The sequence below is a fragment of the Phoca vitulina genome, unplaced genomic scaffold (assembly GCF_004348235.1).
Source record: "Phoca vitulina isolate PV1807 unplaced genomic scaffold, GSC_HSeal_1.0 scaffold8, whole genome shotgun sequence".
Lineage (NCBI taxonomy): Eukaryota > Metazoa > Chordata > Mammalia > Carnivora > Phocidae > Phoca > Phoca vitulina.
The window spans coordinates 22350003-22362140 of record NW_022589711.1 but is presented as its reverse complement, the minus strand read 5'-3'; the positions used below and the strand labels follow the sequence as shown (position 1 = coordinate 22362140).

Sequence of the window (12138 nt, the reverse complement as noted above, 5' to 3'; positions counted from 1 at the left end):
GATACATGTCACTGATAGGAATTCTTAATCTCAGGAAACAAACTGAGGGTTGCTGGAGTGGTGGGGGGTAGGAGGGATGGGGTGGCTGGGTGATAGACATTGGGGAGGGTATGTGCTATGGTGAGCTCTGTGAATTGTGTAAGACTGTTGAATCACAGACCTGTACCTCTGAAACAAATAGTACATTATATGTTAAAAAAAAAAAAAGAAGATAGTAGGAAGGGAAAAATGAAGGGGGGGAATCGGAGGGGGAGACGAACCATGAGAGACTGTGGACTCTGAGAAACAAACTGAGGGTTCTAGAGGGGAGGGGGTGGGGGGTGGGTTACCCTGGTGATGGGTATTAAAGAGGGCAGGTACTGAATGGAGCACTGGGTGTTATATGCAAACAATGAATCATGGAACACTACATCAAAAACTAATGATGTAATGTATGGTGATTAACATAATAAAAAAAAAGAAGCCACGAAGTTCTTTAAAGAGCTTAGATCCCACACTTTTGTTCGGTACCACACTGTAGGTAAGACCCCAGAATTCCTTGCTCAGATGGCTTTAAGTCTTCTTTTAAGGAGAAGAATGAATAGCAATTAATATACAAGACTAATCTATATGCACACATTTTTTAGCAAATGTAGCCCTGCACCACATATGTTTAATGGGTAAAAGTTTTTGCCCCTATGTAAAACAAACACATAATTTATTCTATAGCTATAAAGTATTTAGATGTACAGATACCTGGCTATTGTAGAAATTACAAGATGAAAATATGTATCAAACCTGTTATTAATTCTTCTATGAAGTCGGTCAATTCTGTCAGCTGCTTGCTTTTACATAATAGGTACTGAACCCAAAATACTCTGACTCCTTAATCTCATGCTTTTTAAAAAATATTTTTATATAGGACTTAAAATACCAATATAAAACAGTTCACTAATATAGAATGTATAAAAGAGCTCGGTACTACAAAAATTAAACCACATATGCTTCCGCACAGTAGAATATCTTGCAAATTGTATCTTGCAAATTATATCCATTCTTCTGGCCTACATGAGTAGAATAGAGAGTTTCTTCTGTCTCATGGTAGTTTTATAAGTCCTTCCTTTGAATCAAGGAGTGGATAGATAAATTACAAAATGATGATTGGAAAAGTTTTGTAACTTGGAGTATTCTGCTCAGTGAGAAGTTTTGGTTAAGTAAGAATCAGCTGTACATCAAAGAGTTCTTTCTTTTATAAACTTCAAGGGTATCTTGGATTCATTGACTCCTGAGGGCAACTATTTTGTATACTGAATTTATACTTGTCAAAGCTTTTTCACAAATGTTAACTTACTTGTTTCTCATCAATCCAATAAAGCAAGATAAATATTTTCATTTTTATATTACTGACAAGGAACCCAATATCTAGGAATTACTCATTGCCCAGTGTTGCATGAACCAAAGACTGAAACCAGACCTTTTAATTTTATTTTCTGTATTTTATGATTTTGCTGGCATGCTTATTGGCCTGAGAGAGACTGCCCCTCTAGGGCTAGCCAATTAGAGATAGCAGGCCTGAGCCTAGTGCATATCTTTCATATGCAAATCAACCAAACCTGAGTCTATGGCCCCAGCTACTTCCTTATTTAACTCTCTGGTATACCAAACCAATATTTTCCCTGCCCTTAATTATCCCAGAGCCAGATGCAGGCAACTAGAGACCCCCTCTAAGTCTAAAGCCTGTAGGAGCTATTCCAACTAGCTAATCCTAAACTCTACTCTGCCCTACCTTGCCTTTCCCACAGAAAACCCAATAAAGGCTCTGGTTCAGGCTCTCCCCTCACCCCGTCTTCTGTCACTTGACCAAAACCTGTCATTTCCCCTGTGGCCCTGTGTGGCATGTGATTACTCCTCTTGAGTCCTGTGAATATAACAAACTTTGTTTTTCCAAGTCTAGTCCTGGTTTCCTCCTGGGGCCTCATGGACTTTACCATATCATAACCAACATTAACTTTCTTAGAACAAACAGCTTATGGGTCATGAGACAGTCTTCCTGACAACCCTTCAGAGGACAACTGATTCTTGCTTAACCAAAAGCTTTCACTGAGCAAGACACTACAAGTGGCAAAGCTTTTTCTATTCATCACATATAATTCATATATCCACTCCTTGATCTAAAAAAAAAAAGGAACTCATAAAATGACTGTATGACAAGCTCTCTCTCTTCTATTCATCCAGGCCTTAAGAGCAGATACATTTTGCAAGATATTCTACCCTGCGGAAGTATGTTTTAAAGTAATTAAACAAGGATGCCGTTAGACAGAGGTGGCCCTAATGCCTTTGCAGACTACTTAAGCAAACTGAAACCTAAGCTATACTAAGTTCCTGTAAATGCCCCAAGGTTAGAAAAACAAAACCTATGAACAACCTATCACAATTGTGAAGCCAACCAGGCTTTCCCAAATAAGACACCCACTTAAGCTACAGACAATCAAATAATCTCCTTGCTTTGCTTCCACAATTGCTGTATAAAAGCCTTTCCCTAGCTTCTGTTAGCAGAGTGACCCTTAACCACTTTTGGTTTGACACTGTCTGATTCAAATTTATTCAAATATACTCTTAGAAATTTTAATATGCCTCAGTTTATCTTTTAATACACACATAATTTGAGTTTTGCTCTAATGAGCTCTTTTCTACATTATTTATCAGTGAGTTGTTTTATATTATTTTTAAGTCTTATATGTAAAATATTAAAAAATTAAACAATATAAGATAGAGGAGTTAGAATATTTTGAGTTCAGTTCCTATTATGTAAAAGCAAATAGCTGACAGAGTTGACCAACTTAATTTCTTTTTCTTTTTTTTTAAGATTTTATTTATTTCTTTGAGAGAAAGAGAGAGTGCAAACATGAGTGGTGGGAAGGGGCAGAGGAAGAGGGAGAAACAGGCTCCAACTGAGCAGGAAGCCCCACATGGGGCTGGCTCCCAGGACCCCAGGGATGGTGACCTGAGCCGAACGTAGACGATTAACCAACTGAGTCACTCAGGTGCCCAGAATTGACCAACTTAATTTCAATTGCAGAACTAATGACAGGCCTGATTATTTCATAGTGTAATTTCCCCAGTTACAAGGATCATGTAAATCTAAATATTTTACACTAGAGAATGTTATGTGTGTGATTGTTTTAAACAGGTGCAGGAACTTTTACACCCTGGAAACACTTGGTACAGGGTTAAAGTTATCAAAAGTTTGTGCATATGACTTAGTGCTTTATGGCACCTAAGAATATTTCTCCACTGATGGATCTCTTGGGCAGCATCATTTAAAGGGAATGTTTCTTAGAAGTGACAGGAAGTCTAAAGAGCTATGAACAGTACTTAATCCATTTATGCCTGAAGTTCTCTAAAAACCCATCCCACCCACACAACGTGAATTTTTGTTTCCATAGCAAGCTAAATAAACTAGGCCAAAAAGCTGGATTCCTTTTGGGCATAGAAAATTAGAACAGGGAAATTAATTCTTAAAGCAACAGCAGTCATTGTGGAATCAGATTTCTTTCTTTTCTCAGAGAACAAAATCAGGCAATCAAATAGCCTTTCTAGGCAAGCATATTCAGACAATCTGCTGGTAAATTGACCCAAACATCTAAACTGCAGATGTAAATCTTTCAAATTTATACTTTCTTCCCTCTTGAAAATCTTTGGAATTCATCAGGAATATAAACACTCACTTCAAAAATAAATTTTAAAATTTTAAAATTTTAAAATAAAAGTAGATAGTCTGTTTCTCAGCATAGAAAGGGCTGTTGGTAAGCTAATTATAATTTCAAATAGCAGTAATAAGTCCTGATTACTTACTCAAAAACCATAGTTCAGAAAACTTGTAGGAAAAGAAGTAAATAACCCTCATACTAACATGCTCACCACTGTATCTCCAGACAGAAAAGGGAGGGGGGGAAAGATCATATCCTTAGGACCCTAAACAGCTTCAGGGCTGGTCTGTTTTGTGGAAAAAAAGAAAAAATCAGTAAAAACCAAAGTTAAATATGCTGATTGTAGGGACTAGGGAAATAAGCACTTTAATAACATTGAAGAATGAGATAGCTATAAAAAAAATATTTTGGATTTCACCTTTAACCTGTGCTTTCCAAATGAATAAGTACTTTTTATATGCATGTGAAATTGTTTTTCTCTCTTCCCTTTTCCCTCTGCCTTTAAAAAAATCACATACTACAATACTATGAGACACTCTAATATTAAAATTAGTAAGTCTTAATTTTATTTCTGCCTCCATTTGCAACAGATCCCAGCTATAAGCTAATAGGGAGATAAATATGTGATGAAAAATATTTTTTCTTGATTTATTTCTTTAAAAAATGTGATTTTGATAAATAAAGAAAAGATATACGAAGAAAATAGAATATAACAAAAGATCATTTCAAAGATATAGAATCCAAGAGAGCAAAAGCCTTCTCAAGTTGGCTACCATTATATTGGCAGTTGATTAATTAATAAAGCAATGAGATAGCCTATTATTCAGACTTTTTCCAAAGGTAAAAGATAATCTAAAGATAGATTAAAGTAAAACAAAAACAACAATAAAATAATGATAAGCCTATAATTCTACTTTCCATGTATACCTTGTTACCAAGTGTTTTGTAGTATGTGGCTGTAACTATTTCTCAAGACTGAACTAAATTTAAATGAGAAAGGGAGACAGGGGAAGAAAACCTTCAGCATCATTCTAAGAATGATAAAAACAGAAGAGCTGACAATGAAGACAAGCCTTCATTTGGTAAAATGGCATATATTTGATTTGTTCCAAATATTTTACCTCTTACCTTGCATAATCCAAATAAACTAAAGCTGTTGAATGCACGTAGGCATGTCTTTAGGTAACATTGTAGTGGGGGCTTAATTTTTAAATCATAAGCATCTAATATTCTCAATCAAAGAAAAGCTTGTTAAAGGGGCTTTCTTATTCTAATGTGATATTTTCCTCAGAAACACTTAAATATTCACTTTGAATCAATATACTGACACAAACTTAGAAAATTAGTGCCCTGAATTCCGCTGCTAGGCATGTAGTTAATAACATAAATCTGTTTTTGCAGCAGAAAAGTGAAGGTTCTGCATTTAAATGAAAACTACTTTCAGAGAATAAAACAAGAAGCAAAATGTATCATGTGCAGATACATTTCTATTTCACTTTGGGCAAACATAAAATTTTTTTATTAGCACTACAAAGATACTTAATTAAAAAAAGAATGAATCAATGACATGTCTAGAAGACAACTGCTGAGACTAAGTAAGTTTTATAAATAAATTTATTATTTTTGGTGCATTTGTCCTATTAACAGGATCAAAATATTATAGGAAAAAAGATAATTTCCATTAAGAAGAAATGATTCTTCCCATAAAAAATTGTCATATGAAGATTAAAAATTCTTAGAGTCTATCTTCTGAATGTCTGAAAGCCTTAATTGGTATAAAAAAGTTGAGATTTTTCTCTTGAACAATGAAGATGCTGTAAATGTCATATTTAAATATGATTTCTACAATAAAGATATGGTAAATATTCATCTGAATTACTCTGCCTTATATTCAACAATACATGAATACCTTGCTAGTTTCCAGAGGACTTTGCATATATTGAAAACATATACAAATCCTGGTTTTATGTATGAGGACACTGACTTAAAAGAGGGAGTTGACTTCTTTAGTTTACAAAGAAAACAGAAGAGTCAAAAGCACAAGTATCTGAAAAGTCCTATTGGTCCCTATGGAGTCTTTGAACTAAAATAAATTTAGGTAGCTTGCATTCTCTCTGAGGGCAGGCACTTTGTTTTGTTCATCACTCTATCCTTAGTACCAGTGGGATACAACACCAGGATTATAGTAGGTTTTATGTATTTGTTGAACGTAGACATGAATAATAGAAGGCTTGAATTGTAAACCAATTCTGAATGCTTCCACTAATGGGAGACCTATTACTTTTTAAATCAGGATTCTAAATATCACACATTATCGAGAGATATATACACTTTGAGCTATCTCTTAAACTAATCATCTTATTTTAGAGCTTTCACAATGACTTAGCTGAACATAAAAATATCAGATGACTTAACTGAAGCCTGCAAACATCAGATGAGTCAGCCAGCATTATGCTAAGACACACGATTTTAAGGTAGGATGAAGACTCAGGTTTAGAACTGAGAGGTGCTCTGTCTCTATATGTCTATGTATGATTTCAAGAGGGAGGGAGGAAAAGGAAAGGAAAATGGAATCAGGAATACGTGTCTACACCAGAAGAGAGAGTGAACTGAGCAGCTAAAATAATACCCAGGCTGCTTAGATGGTATCCTTTAATAGAGAAGGACTAAAAAGGATTACTCACTGACCCAGTCAAGTCATCCATCATTGCTCTAATTACTAATAAAGTCGATAGCCCTGATTCTCATTAATTTTCTACTTTAAAAGATAGAATATGTAAGTATATTAAATTATGAATTGGTAATTCTTACAAAGTATGAAATAAATGAATACTCAAACTGTATATGTTAATGCAAGTTGGGAGAAGAAACCTCCAAGAGAGTGGTGTTCTGTACACATTATGGAAGAAAATGACTAATGAAAGAGAAAGTATTTAAGCATATCCAATGCTGCCGAAAGGTCCAGTACAATAAAGACAGCCTGATATCTACTGGATTTGTTAACGGAGAAGTTATGGCAGCTATGACAAGAAAAGGTCTGGTGCAGTGCACAATCCTCATGCAGAAATCTGGAGAAGAGTGCTTTCTTATTATAGACATGTAATGTGTAAAATAAATTTATAGAGATTATTCCAAAGCAAGAAGATGATTCTGTACATATCTTCTTAGTTTATGTTCTGGTCCATATGTTGTTTAACACTTCACAAAAATATCGATTTTGACTTGTTTTTTCAAATTATATTAGACCTCCACAATTCAATTAAAAGTATAACTCTACCCAGGACTACATTTCCATGGGAATGGTTCCTGGTAGGTCAAAACTTGACATCAAAGTCCTACACGTAAAACTATGTCTGATGATTATCAGCCACTCCAATGGCTTCAAACATACTTGTCTGCGTTAATTAACTGACATAAAGATATAAATTACATGTGCCATATATGAATGTCTGACTTGAATAAAATTACAATAGGTTACACTCATTAAATTTGCATATTTGTATTCAATGATTCTTAAACACAGCATATAAATGCATATATAATGGGAAAAGTATAAAAGCACCGGCACTATTCTTTTCAAATAACTCTGCGGGACTGATTTCCAGTTATTAAAAAATTATTGTAGAATAACAAGTTAGTAGTAATTAGAAGGAAAATTTTACACTGCTGGGCCAAGTTGAGAATTTTCCCCTACACCCTATTTTTAATCTCTCAAATTATTAACGACCTACAGTATAGTTTAGATATATTATATTCTTTCTGTATAACAATTTAAAAGAACTGCATGCCTTTATATAGGATCTGACACAATCATTACTGTGCAATAAGCCAGTGTAATGAACTTACCCTGTTATATCAAACAACCTTTAGAAAAAGTTCCATTAATCTTTTCTTAGGAAAAAGAAAAAAAGCAAAATAATATTTGAAGCTAACTAAATAACAATGCTTAGCAACCGTTCATCCTGCAAACTTCAAGGAAAAAACTATCCCTGAGTACTACATATTATATTCTACAGAGTAATAAACGAAAATTGCTGTTAGCATAGTAATAAAACTTATGATGCATCACACAGAATTTTAAGGTCATGTTGGGAACATAAATCTTTCAGCTCTGAAATACATTATATGGACCCAATGAACTTAGGTGCTTCTGAACTTAGGTACTTTGTAAAAGACAAAAATGACTGGATGCTAATTATCATGTATACTTCTGATTAATCCAATATTTTTAAGAAATAGAAGAACATGAGGGTATTATCAGTAAATATTTATGAAATATTTTTATATAGATACACTCTTGAAATACACAAAAATATATACATGTCTCTGTATGTTTGCTTTTATTGCATTTTTTCTATGAAAATATATAATTCATAAGCCCAGTAAGCAAAACATTGCATATTTCCTAAGTAGATAAAAATCAAAAGGACCTAGAATTAAACTAGGTACTACATGCTTAAATAGATATGATTCCCACAGTTAAAAGCTTACATTCAAAGCTAGCATCATCTCTAACATTTACTTAAAGGATCTAACATATACTAGAAAGAGTCAATATTTAGAGTAATAAACTAATTGCAAGAGTTTACAAGTCAATAGAAAATAATCAATGAACATATTCATCTGAGAAAATAGAAATATAGTAAAGTAGAAGATAGAAAAAATTCCAGATAAAAGAGTCATAAAGGGAATGAGAAGAAAAAAATTGTAAACCAGCATATAAACAGAAGGTACAGAAGATAAAATATACATATCATTATCAAACAGTAATCATTAAATATCTACTTTTAAAAAATAAAGATTCCTGGTTTTTATAATAAACAAAATCTAACTGCAACCCACAGTCCCTCTTTCAAATTTTCTTCAAGGACATTAATTTCTTTCACTATTTAGAGTTGTTCAGCCTTACTCTGACACTTGTTTCCAAATTTAAATACAAAAATATATAAAAGTGTTTAGCAAGACAAAGAATCATCTAATAACTAAAACACAACACACCCACAGGGAAGAGTAACTGTCACACATCAGCACGTTGCTAATAAGAGTAAAAACTAATACAAAATAACACCAAAAAGTTAGGAGTAAAAGGACTTCCTAGAAAAAATACTGGCACAGTGGGTACCAACCATGAAAAACTTGGTAATATATTTAAGAATTCTAAGAAGGTACTTAAGCCATGGATCTAGAAATTCCACTTCTAGAATTTTATCATAATAAGGTTTAAAAAATAACTGTGGAATAGTGAAATGAAAGAATGCCATTTAGTCATTAAAATTCATTTTGAAAAGAACATTTAATGGCTTATAAAAATGTCCATGATATATTAAGTGGAAAAATTGAATTATAAAACAAGTTAAGTAGGCTGGAAGATGGTGGTGGAGTACGAGGTCTGCTGACCCATGAATATAACTAGCTAAATATCAAATCTTCCTAAATAACCAGAAATTAACTGCAATTCTGGCAGAACAAACTCCACAACTAAAGGCAGAGAAGAGGCCACATCAAAGAAAGTAGGAAGTGTGGAGGAAGTTTGGGAGAGAAAGCTGCTATGGTGGGGAGGGAGCTGCGGTCTCAGAGAAGAGTAAGAAACACACTAGAACACAGCAAGCACACAGGGAAAATGAATCCCCATAATAACTGGCTTGCAAAATGGGAAGGACCAAATTTCTTAACTTCTGGCAACCAGTGGGGCTTAAAGCCTGGAGTTTTAAAGGTCAGTGAGTTGACTGGTATCCAGCCCAGAGGGCATTGTGCACTCTTACAGAGAAGGCAGACAAACAGGCCATGGACACAGAGCATGGAAACAGCTATCTGAAGAGTACCTGGTTCACAGAGTGGGAAGGTTATTCACTCTTCTCAGACAGCATCCCAGAAGGACAGGGTTCACTGAGATACCTGTCCAGGAACAAAGAAACTGGTTTCTGCCATTTGCCTCCCCGACTTCTCTACATAAGCACAGAGCCACCTGCTGGAACCAGCACAGCAACGATACTGCCTATCTAACTTGCTTATACCAAGCACCACCACCCCACACACTCTGGCAGAACTGCCCCTCCCAGTCACTCTTGCCTCAGTCCCAGCACAGCAGATCCCCTCCCCCAGAAGACCTGCCCAAACCTCTGCTCACACTCTGTCTCCCCACTTGGGAGTATTGCAGAGCCTCCCAGTGGTGATGCTGACAGACCAGAGCACACCTAGTTAAAACATGTCACATTCAGATGCACCTGAGTGGCTCAGTCAGTTAAGCCTCTGACTCTTGGTTTTGGCTCAGGTCATGATCTCATGGCCATGAGATTGAGCCCCACATGTAAAACTATGTCTAATGATCATCAGCCACTTCAATGGCCGGAGTCTGCTTGGGATTCTCTCTCCCTCTTCCTCTGCCTGTCCCACTTGTGCTCTCTCTCTCTCTCAAATAAATAAATAAATCTTTAAAAACAAAAACATGTCACATTTAGGCCAGGGACCAGCACTCCACACAATAGGCAAAGACTGTTGCAGATGACTAGTGAAGGATAAAGCGTCTAAGACAAAATAGCAGTGCACAAATAGCACACATTGGAGATACGCCCAGAAGTGCCAGGCCCTGGGGAACAGGGAAAACTACACAGCAGAGCACTATAGGACCTCTTCTTCATAAGGCCATTACCTTCAAGAACTGACTTTCCTAGCACACAGAAATAGGCAGAGTGACTTTGAAAAAATGAGAAGGCAGAGAAATTTATCCCAAATGAATAAGTAGGAAAAGGCCAGAGATCTAAGTGAAGCAGATATAAGCAACATGCCTGATGGAGTATTTAAAGCAATGATCATAAGGAACTCTCTGGACTTGTAAAAGAGTAGAATGCATCAGTGAGAACCTTAACAGAGAGAAAGGAATAACATAGCATAGATAAAGGGCTCAATAAATGAAATGAGAAACATGCTTGATGTGATGAACAACAGTCTGGAAGAAGCAGAGGAATGAATTAGTGACCTAGAGAACAGAGTAATAGAAAGGAATCAAACTGAACAAAAGAGAGAAAAAAGAATTATGCAAAATGAGAACAGACTTAGGGAACTCAGTGACTCCATCAAATGTAATAACATTCATATTATAGGGGTCCCTAAAGAGGAAAAGGGGGCAGAAAATTTATTTGAAGAAAAAATGGAGGAAAACTTCCCTAATCTTAGAAAGGAAACAGATATCCAGATCCAGCAGGCACAGAGAATTCTCATCAAAATCAACAAAGGCATATCTACACCAAGACATACTGTAATTAAATTGGCAAAATATAGTTAAAAAAATGTTAAAAGCAGCAAGACAAAAGAAGACAATAACTTTCAAGAGAAAACTCATGAGACTAGCAGGAGATTTTTCAGCAGAAAATTTCCAAGCCAGAAGGGTGTGGCGTGATATATTCAAAATGCTGAATGGACAAAATATTCAGCCAAGAACACTCTATCCAGCAAAACTATAATTCAGGATAGGAAGAGAAATAAAGAGTCTCCCAGACAAACAAAAATTGAGTTCATGACCACTAAACCTGCCCTGCAAGAAATATTAAAAGGGACTCTTTAAGTGGAGAGGAGAGACCAAAAGTGACAGTATAAAAGTAGGAAACACAAAAGCAGTAAAAATTAGTATTTCTATAAAAAGTCAGTAAAGGAATTCCACAAAATAAAAGGATGTAAAATATAACTACACATACCTAAAATGTAGGGAGGAGATGAGTAAAGAATGGGCTCAAACTTAAATGACCATCAACTTAATGTAGACTGCTATATGTGCAACAGGTTATATACAAACTTAATGGTAACCACATATCAAAAACCACTAATAAATATGCAAAGAACAAAGAGAAAGAAATCCAAATATATCACTAAAGAAAATCAGCAAACCATGAAAGAAAGACAACAAAGGATCAGAGAAAACATTCAGTAATGATCACAAAACAAGTAATAAAATGGCAATAAATACATATTTACCAATAATTACTTTGAATGTAAATGGACCAGATGCTCCAATCAAAAGACACAGGGTGATGGAATGGGTAAAAAAAAACATGACCCATCTATATGCTGCCTATAGGAGAGTCATTTTACTCCTAAAGACACCTGCAGATTGAAAGTGAGGGGATGGAGAAAGATTCATCATGCAAATGGCTATCAAAAGAAAGCCAAATAGCAATACTTAAATCATTCAAAATAGAATTTAAAACAAAGACTATAATAAGAGAGAAAGATGCACACTATATAATAATGAGGGGGCCAATCCAACAAGAATATATAATAATTATAAATACTTATACACCCAATGTGGGAACACCCAAATACATAAAACGGTCAGTAACAAACAAAAAGGAAATAATCAATAATAATACAATAATAGTAGGAGATTTTAAACCCACTTACATCAATAGATCATCTAAACAGAAAATCAACAAGGAAACAATGCCTTGAAGGACAC

The 12138-nt window shown here is 35.0% G+C and overlaps 1 protein-coding gene across 14 annotated transcripts in view; it reads right to left on the bottom strand.

The window, feature by feature from the left end:
• EPHA6 (EPH receptor A6) overlaps positions 1 to 12138 on the bottom strand; it is an 811402-nt gene that overhangs the window by 635980 nt on the left and 163284 nt on the right. Inside the window, exon 1 of one of the 14 annotated variants that reach the window (XM_032406368.1) lies at positions 9512 to 9584. The exons of the other annotated variants lie outside the window; for them this stretch is intronic. The gene's annotated coding sequence lies outside the window, so the exon portion shown is untranslated. Of the gene's footprint in view, positions 1 to 9511; positions 9585 to 12138 lie in introns of those variants that run through there. 14 annotated transcript variants of the gene reach the window in all.